This window comes from Onychomys torridus, chromosome 1 (genome assembly GCF_903995425.1).
Source record: "Onychomys torridus chromosome 1, mOncTor1.1, whole genome shotgun sequence".
NCBI lineage: Eukaryota > Metazoa > Chordata > Mammalia > Rodentia > Cricetidae > Onychomys > Onychomys torridus.
The window spans coordinates 55,908,150-55,920,928 of record NC_050443.1 but is presented as its reverse complement, the minus strand read 5'-3'; the positions used below and the strand labels follow the sequence as shown (position 1 = coordinate 55,920,928).

General features: G+C 38.1%; 1 protein-coding gene and 1 pseudogene across 1 annotated transcript in view; one reads left to right on the top strand and one right to left on the bottom strand.

Annotated features, from left to right (window-relative positions):
* Akap13 (A-kinase anchoring protein 13) overlaps nt 1–12,779 on the bottom strand; it is a 298,302-nt gene that overhangs the window by 157,028 nt on the left and 128,495 nt on the right. The window lies entirely within an intron of this gene.
* On the top strand, nt 9,456–9,609 carry LOC118582449 (annotated as a pseudogene).

Here is a 12,779-nt window from a genome sequence, read left to right as displayed (position 1 = left end):
TCATGGAGAAATAAATGTACAAGCTCTTCTAGTCCTACTGAACCTCACTTTTAGTGACAAATCTAAACATGAATTTGTTAACGTCACTGTACTGAACATTAAAATCACCTGATTAATAAACATCCATGTAAAGATTCTGCAATTCTGTAAGCAATTTGTTAATTAAATCAGTGACTTTAAATTACAATAAAGTTGTTAACATTCTGCAAACTATTTTTCCCACTTGAAAAAGAAAATTCTGCTTATTATTCTGATAGGATGCTTAACTTTCAATCAGGAGGTTCATTTGGAAATATACTAGGTTACTGAAATTCAAGACAAAGACCCATAAACAAACCAATAAGCTTCCAGGGACCTAACATCGTTAGAAAGCCCACTGCTTTGACTTAAGTTTTTCAGAATTTATTACTGAAATGTATCCACCTCATCCATCAATTAGACCAGTAAGTTAGGTCACAATAAAGAAACCATTTTTCATAAGCTAGTGTGATTTAAAAAAAAAAAAAATTATTTATTTATTATGTATACAGTGTTATGCCCCCATGGCTGCTCTTCCAAAGGCCCAGAGTTCAATTCCCAGCAACCAGTGTGACTTTTATCTCTCCTAATCTGCTACTTTTGTAGCAACATTATTCTCCCTAATAATAACACTGTACAACAGATTAAGTGAAAAGGAAGAAAATTTCTCTATGATTAAAGAACCACGGCTTTTTTCTTTCCAATTTATTATAAAGTTAAAACCCTAAAAATAAATTATTTGGGAAATGAAATTTAAACAGGTACTGGGAAGTGGTTACTAGCAAGACAAAGAAAAAAAACAGCGTCAGCTAGAAGACTGATAGGAAAAGGTTTCATTACTCCATCACAGGGATGCTTTACAGAGGCCTGGGCAAAGCTAAAAATTTAACTGAATAGGATTCAGGAGATTTTAAAAGCCCAGTTCACAACTGGTTATTATTAGTGATTATGATAATGATTATATCAAAAGCATCCAAAGATCAACTTTAGTAGCCATGTTACTAAGGGCTTCTATAATTTACTGAGATGATTGATTCCCTTGAACCAAATATGAAATGCTGGGAGCAAATTATAGCTCACAATAAACACAATGCAACTGTAAAGGATTATCTATTCTCAATAACAACAACAGAAACCACATTTAATCTTCCAAGTGAAAATACCAATATTCTGTATATAGATGAAACATAAATAAACTAAGGTTTCACAGAGTTACAGTGCAAGAGCAAAGCCTATTTATTTATTTCCAGCAAAGTATTTGCTCAGTTTGGTAGCTTTTGTGGATTAATTAGATTATATGTAAAGCTAAACACAAATGTTTTAGATTACATTTTAAAATGATACAATGAGATGTTGTGAATGTGCAAATTTTAATGTTTTCAAAAGCATATGTGCCCTAAAAGAAAATATATTTACCAATATTCCTGAATATATTCATAGAAAATGTTGACTTTTCTATGTGAGCCATAAAATGCAAATAAAATCTAATGAAATAGAAGGGGGCTGGGTTAACACAGGAAGCTATTACCATTTCTCAGTATTTGAAAATATATTTATAGGAGTACTTGTTTCAAATGTTCATACTGGTCTTTTCCATTATGGATGAATCCCCAAAATCTTGTTGAAAAGATAACACCAAAGAGCATGTCATTTTATTATATAAAAATGCACTATGCCTGAAGCCTTTCTCTTCTTTGTACTACTTTCAAATTCAAACCTTAAGATACCTCAAAACATTACATTTCTAGACATTTAAAGGATAAGTTACATATTTACTCCAACATTAAGAAAATATTTATTCAGTATTTATTGTGAGTCTAGATATTAGTTATATATTAATGAAGAATTAGGAGATACAAGGGTCTTATTGAAACACAGCTTCTTTTACTGAGGGATACAATTTGAATTCCTCATGTAAGTCATCAGGAAAAGCTCTCAGAGGCGACAATGAAAACTGACTTTAATGATAAAGATTCAGCAAGAAGAGTTAATGGAACACATAATTTCACGCAACCAGCACAGAATGCATAAAGAACCCAAGGTGGTAATGAGCTGGCTGGTGAGGCCAGAGCCAGTGTAGCTGGGCAGAGAAAGCAATGGGAATGGGGAAACTGTTTATGAAATGAGGTCTGAGAGTTATGTGTGAGAGCAGTGTGAGTCCTGATGGGAACCAGGGCTTTATTCTTAGTGGTGGTGACAAAACAATGAGAAGGTATGCAAAAGAAGAAAATCCAAAGGATGACTTTAACAAAAAATATTAGCTGCTTAGGAAGAAACCAGGTACCATTAGCCTTAATCTTTAGACCTCTGGGGCTAGTATCACTGCATTTACATTTTGCATGTAAGGAAATTTAGATTTGAGGGGTAATTTGCCTCCAGGACCCCCAGCTAATAAAATCAAAAGGTCAGAAACCGTACACAGACTCAATTCTAAAACCATGTGCCTTTTTTACTTTCCAACATTACCTACCACTGTAGTAGCTTCAAATTATAGCAACATCCAAATTGCACAAAGAATTGACATCATGTGTAACAGAAGTCAATCAGGCATATTAGGTATTTGTTTTCATAGATTTTATAGGGTGCACAATACATTTTTAAATTGTAGAATAATACAGATTAGAAGTCATTCTCTAGAGATAAGGTTTTAGCATCCAAATTGATAGTCTATAACTGGCAATAAACCTAAGAGTTTACATATGCAGTTCAACAAAACTCAATATGCCTATAGTAGACTTCAACCTTCTCTGAATAACCTAGCTGCTACACAACAATCAATAATTTATCTCTCTACCCGCTCACCTTGCAACTTCAAAAAAAAAAAAAAAAAAAAAACCAGGCTTAATGCTAACGTATATGAAAAGCCTCAACAAGTTAACTACAAAGAGAACACTCTTCTAGACACTAATCATTCAGGGGAAGTCCAAAGCTACTTTTTGCTCAATTATAACAAAAACCTAGTAAAAAACTTTAGTGAAGACTAATAATATATCAGTTTGAAAGCTGTTACTTACACTTGTCTGCTCAAGCACCATGAATGTCTCAAGCCCATCCTATTTGGGTTCTGGACTCATACTATCACTTTAAGAAAAGACAAAAACACTCATGGCAGCCCTCACAAATGGGGTGTTCTGCCCTGAGCTTACTCTGGACAAGGAACTGCAACATCTGGTTCCTTATTTGAGAGCTACTGCAATATTTTTCATGAAGCCACATCACTGTAACATTGCCAAACCTCAACGGCGCTTACAAAATCAACCACAACTCCACTGAAATGGAGCTGAAAAGTCTAAGTTCCAGAAGAGAAGCAAGTAGACCACAGGGAAACGAGTTATTCTGCTCAAAATGGAGCTATCACCTTAGCCAGGTATTGTCAGGTAAATACCCACATATATGCAGACTCATGAGGAATTTTATTGGCTTTCCTCTTCTCCGGTTTTTGACGAGTAGAGGTGCGGGATGTACTGGTCCATTTTCATTACTATAATGAAATACTGGATAGGTCTAAATAAAAGAGGTTTGTCAGTTTAGTTTAGAGGCTAAAAGTTAAGGTAAAACCATTGGCTCTGGGAAGATTCTCCTTGGCTGTCTCACCTCATGGTGGATGGCACAGAATTCCAGAGCATGTATGGAAGCAGGGGTCATATTACTAGACAAAAGCCAAAGAATGACTTGGGGTCAGGTTTAGGCTTTTATAACTAGGTCTGGTTATAAGAACTGCCTTCATCTCTTCCCAGTGTGGGCCTCTCAGACTTTAGGGCTGCCCAGTGTGCCTCACCTTCAATGAACACTGCACTGAGGATCAATATGTGAGCCCCAAACCCTATCCAAACCACAGCAGGAGACAGAATTGTTACTCTCCCCTAAATAACCAGCACAGGAGAAGAACAAAGGAAAAGAAAAGCCAAGAAGACACATAATTTAGCAAGCCCCATCTATCATCAGTACCGTGTTGTAAACATTTTCTTCTTAAGTAATTAGGAAAAGAAGAAACTTAGAGAGGAGTAATTAGAACACAATTAGAAGAAGTCAGCCTTACTTTGGCCTCCAACAGAACCACTGGTGTCATCCTGGGACTATAGTTTCTTTGCACTTCAATTTTCTCTTCTATAAGGACGGAACACTAAGTTCATTTTGAAGACAAATGAACAAGAAAGCCAAGGGTGAGTTAGCCCAGTGTCTGTATGCCCCACACTACAAAGCAAACTGGTACAGCATAGGGACTGGTAGAATTCCAAAGGGCAAAATCAGAAGGAGGTTTCTGAGCTATCAGATGATGATGACATAATAATACAGGTGAGCACAGAGATCTTATGGTGGCTGTCAGGCAATGACCCTCACACCACCTACCACTATTAATGACCCTCCTTCCAAATCCAAAGGGGTAGGGGACTTTTACTGTTTCAAGAGACAGTGTCCCAGTTTCAGGGTAAGCATAACCAAGAAACAGTAAGAAAGTAGATGATTAGGAAAAGCTATATCATATTCCAAGTTAAAATATTCCCAAGGAACCTTCTTTCCTAATTCCTCAGATAAAGGTCATGTTAAGTTTCTAACTTACAGATCCCCTGTCTCAAATTTATACAAGAGGAAACATAGGCCTATGAAACTAAATCCAAGTCCAGGTTTCCCACTTGGAACACCAAATGTCTGTCTGTCTACTGAAAGTTTATGTGGTCAATGATCAAATGAATGCAGAGGTTACATCATCCTACCAGTGAAGCTGCTCTTCTGACACAGGAAATAAGCAACCAAGCACTTTCTAGATAATGTAAAGTAAAACCTTCTTAAATGCCTTTTAATACAGAAGTTCTACTGGCTACAGCATAAAACATACATTTACTATAATAGAAAAATGCTACAACAATTAGTGACTATAAAAATGTTGTCATTAACTGCAGAACTACTACTAATTTTCATATAGACAAGACAACTAGGGGCTGCGGATTTAGCTCAGTGGTAGAGCACTTGCCTGGCAAGTGCAAGGATCTGCGTTCGATCCTCAGCTCCGAAAAGGGGGGAAAAAAAACCAGACAACTAGTTTCAGGGTATCAGTATGGAGAAAATGTACAGGTACTAGATACCTTAGGAAGAACATTTTTATCTTTCTTGAGCCAAATGTTTATAAAAATTTAAAGGTATAAGCAGGTATTACAAACATTAGATCTTTATAAACTTCTAAAAACAGCATTTATAACATTTCAGAAGATTAAGTATGCTAGGGAAAAGGCTCAAAGGGTAAAGTGACTGTTATGTAAGCATGAACAAATGTGTTCAGCTTCCCAGCACCAACATAAAAAGCCTAGGTGGGGGCCTCGGCCAGTAACTGTGGAGCTGAGGGGCCTAGATCAGGTGGATCCTAGAACCTCACTGGTGAGCGCCAATCTAGCCAAGTGGGCATTCCTGGCTCACTAAGAGACTGTTTCAAAAAATAAGGTTGAGAGCAATAAAGAAGGATACAAGGAACCAAGGTCAAGCCTCTAAGTGTTTACACAGGCATGTACACTAACATAGACCGATGCACACACAAATACAATAAATAAGTTACATAAATAAAATTAAGATAAAAATAACTATAAAATTTTCTAAATTATAGCTACCTCATCCTATTTAAGCCATTTGCCTTTAATAGAAAGTTGTTTTCAAGTTATTCACGCTTTATAGAGAAAATTAAAAACAGAAAAGCAATACTACCATCTCCAAATTTTATTTTTATTTATTTAATTTTTTTGTTTTTCGAGGTGCTGGGATTAAAGTTGTGCACCGCCGCCACCGCCATCACCACCACCACCACTCACTCGGCTCCAAATTTTTATATATATATATATATATATATATATATATGAACTAGGATAAATCACCCTCAATCCAATAATAAAACATGAGGAAAATGTGTCTGGCAAAAAGTTAGGCACCTAATTCATTAATTTTACTAACTAATATCAAAACAAAACTTAAATAAAAGTATTTAAAGAATACAAATCCTTTTCTGTGCCTGCAGACACTAAACATTTAAACAAAACCTTGTCAAAATGATTATTATATAATTTAGGCAGTGAAGGAGTTTTGCAACTGGCTTAATTAAAAATGTTAATACAAATGCTTTCAAGAAAACATGCCATTAAAAACTTTCCTGACTTGATTGTTTCTAATCCAACTAATTATAGATATTATTGATGTGACATGAAAAAGTACATACAAGTTAAATAACTGAAGGACAATCTAATGCATGATAATACAAAGAAGTCCTTCCATTATAAGGACAAGCTTTCAAAAGTGCAACTACCAAAATGTAATAAATGAATAGGAATATGTGTATATTTAAATCATACAATTTCATTCCATGCTAATAATTTACCCAATTTGGACCAAATATTTTTTTGCAAAACACAACTATCTTTAATACATATTATTAGCACGTATTATTTATACTAATTTATAAAGTAGATGTTCTAACTGGTCCTTCATTTTCTGATCTGTACCTACTAAACGTCATAGTCCAAGCCAAATCACAGGCTGTTGCCATAGAGAATGCTAGTATAGATGACGCTCTGTTATTCCACAAATATGAAAAACTCTTAGCCTAACCATTACATGGCAATAGAGAACAAGCACCTGCTCAGGCCTGCTGTGGATATGCTCTGTATAAATAAAACGCTGATTGGCCAGTGGCCAGGCAGGAAGTATAGGCGGGACAAGCAGAGAAGAGTATTCTGGGAACAGGAAGGCAGAGAGAAGCTGTCAGGCGCCGCTTTGAGAAGATGTTAAGATACCGGTAAGCCACAAGCAACATGGCAACTTATAGATTAATAGAAATGGGTTGATTTAAGATAGAAGAATAGCTAGCAAGAAGCCTGCCATGGCCATACAGTTCATAAGTAACGTAAGTCTCTGTGTGTTTACTTGGTTGGGACTGAGCAGCTGGGGGACTGGCAGGTGAGAGAGATTTGTCCTGACCGTGGGCCAGGCAGGACTGGAGAAAACTTCAGCTACACAAGCCACTTAACACCATACAGCAGAGAAGAAAGATTTAAATAAAAGATGCTAGGGAAAGCCTTATGATTGCAAGGTCCTTTTTTTTTTTTTTTTTTTTTTTTTGGTTTTTCCGAGACAGGGTTTCTCTGTGTAGCTTTGCGCCTTTCCTGGAACTCATTTTGTAGACCAGGCTGGCCTTGTACTCACAGAGATCCACCTGCCTCTGCCTCCCGAGTGCTGGGATTAAAGGCATGCACCACCATGAGTCAGGATTTCTCTGTGTAACATTCCTGGTTGTCCTGGAACTCACTCGGTAGACCAGACTGGCCTCAAACTCACTAAGATCTGCCTGCCTCTGCCTCCCAAGTGCTGGGATTAAAGGCATGTGCCACCACTGCCTGGCCCCAACTAATTTCTAATACCTACCTATCTTTTATAGAATGTTTAAAGCAATGTTAAAACTCAGCTTTTGGAGCTGTACAAATCCCTGCTCTACTACCCATTTTGCTATCTGTTTCTTTGTGAAATGGAGAGAATGTCCACATCCTCCACAGGTTGCAGAGAGGATAAGTATTTCTTTAAAATGTCTAGTACAGTACAGTATATAGTAATTGGAATTATTGTTGAATAAAGCTTATCATTTTCAGAAAAGATATGCACTTTGCAATTTTTCAGCATACTGCCAACTAAAAACCTGATATTGCTAATAAATATGCTTTTTTTTTTTTTTTTTTCAAAAGTCAGGCTTGTGAATATAGCCTTGGGCAAGCTACTTAGATACTGCAGGAACTACACCTCATATTTGCTGAGACATTTGAAGTGAGAAGCCATGAAAAGCTCCAAAGCAGCAAGACAAGGTGGCTGCCTGCATTTGATAAATATTAGTGTCCTCCCCAGTTGTACAATTTCATCTTTACAAAACACAAAGACTCAGATCACATTCTGAGTAAGGAGTCAGGAGTAACAAGGAGAACGATGAGAGTCAGGCTGCTCCAGATCCTTCTCTCTGGTCATTATTTTAGAGACAAGTTTACACATCTATCCTACCCTTCCACCACCTCTTAAGCAAAAGCAAAGGCTCTGAACTTGTTCTCTAATAGATAAGCTATTGGGATCCACTTATCAAGTCCTTGAGAGGACCCCCCAAAAGGCAACCAGTGTTGACAAAACACCGTACACAATAGTTCTTCACTCTATTGTGAGATGTGTACACACAGTTATTCAAAATGCCTGACTGGACTCAGGTTTCATGATTAAGTGTCTTAAAAATAGGACTCAAAAACCTATAAGCATAAACCCTGAGAAGGGCTAAGACTGCCTACTACGATAGTCCATGACTGAGGACTTGCTACTTATAAGGCTTTGGGTCTGTGTCCTGCACATTTACAAATGTCATCAGGAGACTTCAGGCTAAGTTGAGTTGTTACTTTACGAGCCTGTGACTGTGGGCAAAGCACTTTCCACAACTACAGAGTAGAGATAATAGTATTTATTTTACCCATTCATCAGGCTTTTGTGAGGCTCAAAAAGGAAGACAATAGCATGAGTGTAACCAATCATACCTTAAAAATCCTAATGAGCCCTCTATCTGTAACATTATACAGTGAGGATCTTGTGTTCTGCATACAGAGGCCAGAGCTACACGGGAAGTAGACGACCGTTCTGTAGTGAAGCACTGTTTCATCCTGCATCCCAGTCGTCTCTGAATGTCTTCTCCTTCTGTCACAGTTCTACAGGCAAGAGTGTTGGCCTTGTATTTCCACTGCTGTCTGTATTAAAGCACTTTTGATATATCCTTCAATAGTTATTTTAGTTCTGTGGGCATTCAGTTTTCATCCACAAATCACAAAGAACATTTTCTTTCTAAAATAATATCTGCAATGTACAAACTATGGATTCCAGTGAAATTCAGGCATTCAACAAATAAGTATTTGTTGAATCAATACTAAAAACCAGATAAAGCTTATGAAGATAAATACTTGTAGACTGGCTCTTACTGGCAGTTGAAATACCTCAGCACTTTATGTCAATACTCTATAGAGCTGACAATCTTAAGAGAAATACTTTCCTTCTAAAGACACATACGCCCTTTTAAAACCAACCTGCGACCCTGCCTCAAGGAGGGCGACTTCACCCTCAAAGGGGGCTGCTGTGCGATTTTCTCCACTTCTCTACAACTTTAACTTCCAGAAAACCATGGCATATATTACAAAAAGAATTTCCAGCAGACCAATCAAACAAATTTGAGTTGTACAGCTGAGTGGCCTTCACATTACTGACGCTGTTACACACAATTTTACAAAACTTTCAAATGGATCGCCATCTGCACAAATTTCATCTGGTTCAAATCACATCGTGACTGAAGCAGAACAGCAATGGAGGTGGAGGTGGAGGAGGAAGATGATGACTGATACAAATATCCTTGACAGTGACTCTAAGCTAGTGAGGTAGAGAGAGCCACAATGTTCTGGATCCAGGGCCTCACCCTAAAGCCAAACCCAGAGGAGATGAAAGGGAAGATGCCCAAGGATGTGATCTCCTCAGTACAGAACCTCTCATCTATGTGGTCCTGAGATGAGTCACTCCAGTATTATAAAGAAACTGGATAGCATATGAAGATTGGGGAAGAGGGGTCGTATGTGAACGCATGATATGAAGAACTTGGCTATATGTTCTCTTATCTGCAAATGCATTATCCCAGAAAGGTGTAAAACTCAAGGCTAGAGAGATGGCTCAGAGATTGAGAGCACATGTTGCTCTTCCAGAGGACCCAGGTTCATTCCCATGACCGACATAGTGACTCGGAACCATTCATTACCCCAGTTCCAGAGGATCTGATGCTGTCTTTTTGACTCCATGGAAATCAAGTATGCATATAGCTAGTGCACACAGATACACACAAGCTAAACATTAATACACATGAAATAATCTTTAAAAAACAATTAAAAAAATTTAAAGCTGTGAAACTGATTGAACATGAAAATTTTTTGTTAAGAATGAGTTGGGCTACGAGAACTGAACTAAAATGTGAAATGATTTGAAAGTACAAAAAGATATATAGTCATAAGCGTGCCCTTAAGCCTGTATAAACAATTATAATTAATGTCACCTACTTCATCAATTGTTCATTGTAAGGGGATTATGTTTGGAATGGTACTGTCTTGATAGTCATTTCTGTTTACATCTTTACTTTCGTCCAGAATGTATTTGTGAAGAATCCTTTACCATTCATTTTCCTGCTGCTGTGGAAAAATTGGCTGAAAATAGCAACTTAAGGGTTTATAAAAAGCTCTAGTCCATCTTGGCAGGGAAGTAAAGGAAGCCAAAACATGAAATGGCTGGCCACACTGCATTCACAAGCAGGAAACAGAGCTCTGTCCCTCCATTTATACAGCCCTGGACCCCAATCAGGGAATGGTACCATCAACGTGGGCAGCTCATCCCACCTCAATAAAGCAGGCAAGATAATCTCCCTAGACATGCCCAGAGGCTCATCTCCCAGGTGAGTGTAGAGTCTGTCAAGTTCACAACTACACTAAACATCCCAGACTAGGATGTAAATAGCTACTTAGTTGTTTGGATTTTTTTTTTTTTTTACGTGCATAATCCTTCCTCAATCTGGTCCTAATGTTTTAAAAAGGTGATTTTGAAAGAGGCAGGCCTTGGCTGAGAGATGTTTCAGTAGAGTGCTTGTTGTGCAAGCAAGAGATCTGGGTTCCTATTCCTAGCACCCACGTAAAAAGCCAGGCATGACGGGCTCAGGTCTGTTACCCTAGTGCTGGGGGTGGAGGGAGACGGGAGGATCCGGATGCTGCCCAGCCAGTCTAGCAAGGAACAAAAACATAGATAGATAGATAGATAATTAGATGGATGGATGGATGGATGGATGGATGGATGGATGGATGGATGGATGGGTGGGTGGGTGGGTGGGTGGATGGATGGATGGATAGATAGATAGATAGATAGATAGATAGATAGATAGATACATACATACATACATACATACATACATACATACATACATATATACATACATACATACATAGCAAGAAAGAACACCAACACACACACACACACACACACACACACACACACCAAAACAACAACAACAAAATACAAAAATGAAAACAAACCAAGCTCTAGTTTCAGGACAAAAAACCAAAAACCTTTCAGGCGGACAATAGAGGAAGTCACCATGTGCTAGCCTCTCGCTTCCTTGGAAAGCATGCTACATAAATACACAAAAGAGCTAAGACCTGAGCTTAGCAAAAAGGTACATGCTGATCACTCCTAAGGCCCTGGGCTCAATTCCCAGTACCACAAAAGGAATGATGGAGAGGGAGAAGGAGACAGGGTGAACCAGGTCTGTGTGGAAGGAAAGTAAAATGTGAGGGGAAGACAGTCATACCCAATGTCTAAAGATTTTTGTAATACACTGGAGAGACAGCAATGTGCAGTCAGTAATTCCTAACCTTCAAAAAAACTTTCCTGAGTCTTCTGAAACAAACCCGTTACTCAGTAACACCCACAAGCTCACCTATATTCTCTACAGACCCTGTCAAGTCTAGTCCTCAGGTTCTTTCTTTGGAAGGATCCCACCAACAGAAGCAATGAACAACCTATTAGGAGATCTGTCACCTATTTCAGGTTCACTATCTTCTTACCACACATCAGTTAATTTGCCCATTTCCTCTCTAACAAATAATAACCCATCCCATGCACACACATTTTGTTTATTCATCTGTTGATCAACTATTAGGTTATGATTACCTTTAAATGTCATTTGGACCTTTTTAAAGCTGCCCCCCCCCCAAAAAAGCCAACCTGCATATTTATGGCGCATAATGTGACTATTTCAATAGATGTATACAGTGTAAAAACTATTTAAATCAATCCACTTAACATATTCATCACCTTATCTACTACTTTTTTACAATGAGAATATTTAAATTTTAGAAATCTTAAAAAAATTATTATTCTGATAAATAGTACATAACACAACTGAATCATTTTTGTTTTTGAGCCAAGGTCTCTCTACATAGCCCTGGCTGTCCTCAAACTTACTATGTAGATCAGGTTGGTCTCGAACTCACAGAGATCTGCCTGCCTCTGCTTCCCAAGTGCTGGGATTAAAGGTGTGCCCACCAGGCCTGGCTCACAGCTGAATCTTAAGGATATTGTGCGATGTAAAAGGAACTAGATGCAGAAGCACAGACACTCTGTGTTCTGCTCATGTGAGGTACCTAGAATGGAGACTCTTGGAGAAAAGGAGTAGAACAGAGGTTACCAGGGAATGGGGAAAGAGTGGTACAGAGTTAGTGCTACATGTGTACAGGGTTCTGGGTGAATTCATCATAGGTTCTAGAAATGGACAGTAGTGATGGGTAGATAACAAGGAGTTATATAATTAAACCTAACCAAAGAGTACATTTTAGAGTGTGTGTGTGTGTGTGTCCCCACAATAGAGAAAGAGAAAACAGTGCTCTCTCCTGACCCACCATCATTGTTGTATTCTAGCAAAGCCTACTGGTATTCAACCAAGACTAAGAGAACTACAAGAATGGCATCTACATCTACTTTTTTAATTGCCAGATGTGACTCAGCATGTTTCCTTGGCTTCAAAACAGTGACTACCCAGAGGAATTCATGCTAAGGGGAAGAGACCTACAAAAAGGTGGTCACACTCTTACCAAAGTCCTCTACTTCCATTTCTCAGGCTTATTTTTCCCTCACCACTCTCCCTTTAAAAGGAAGCATTGGTAACTTTTACTTTTCTGTAAATGACA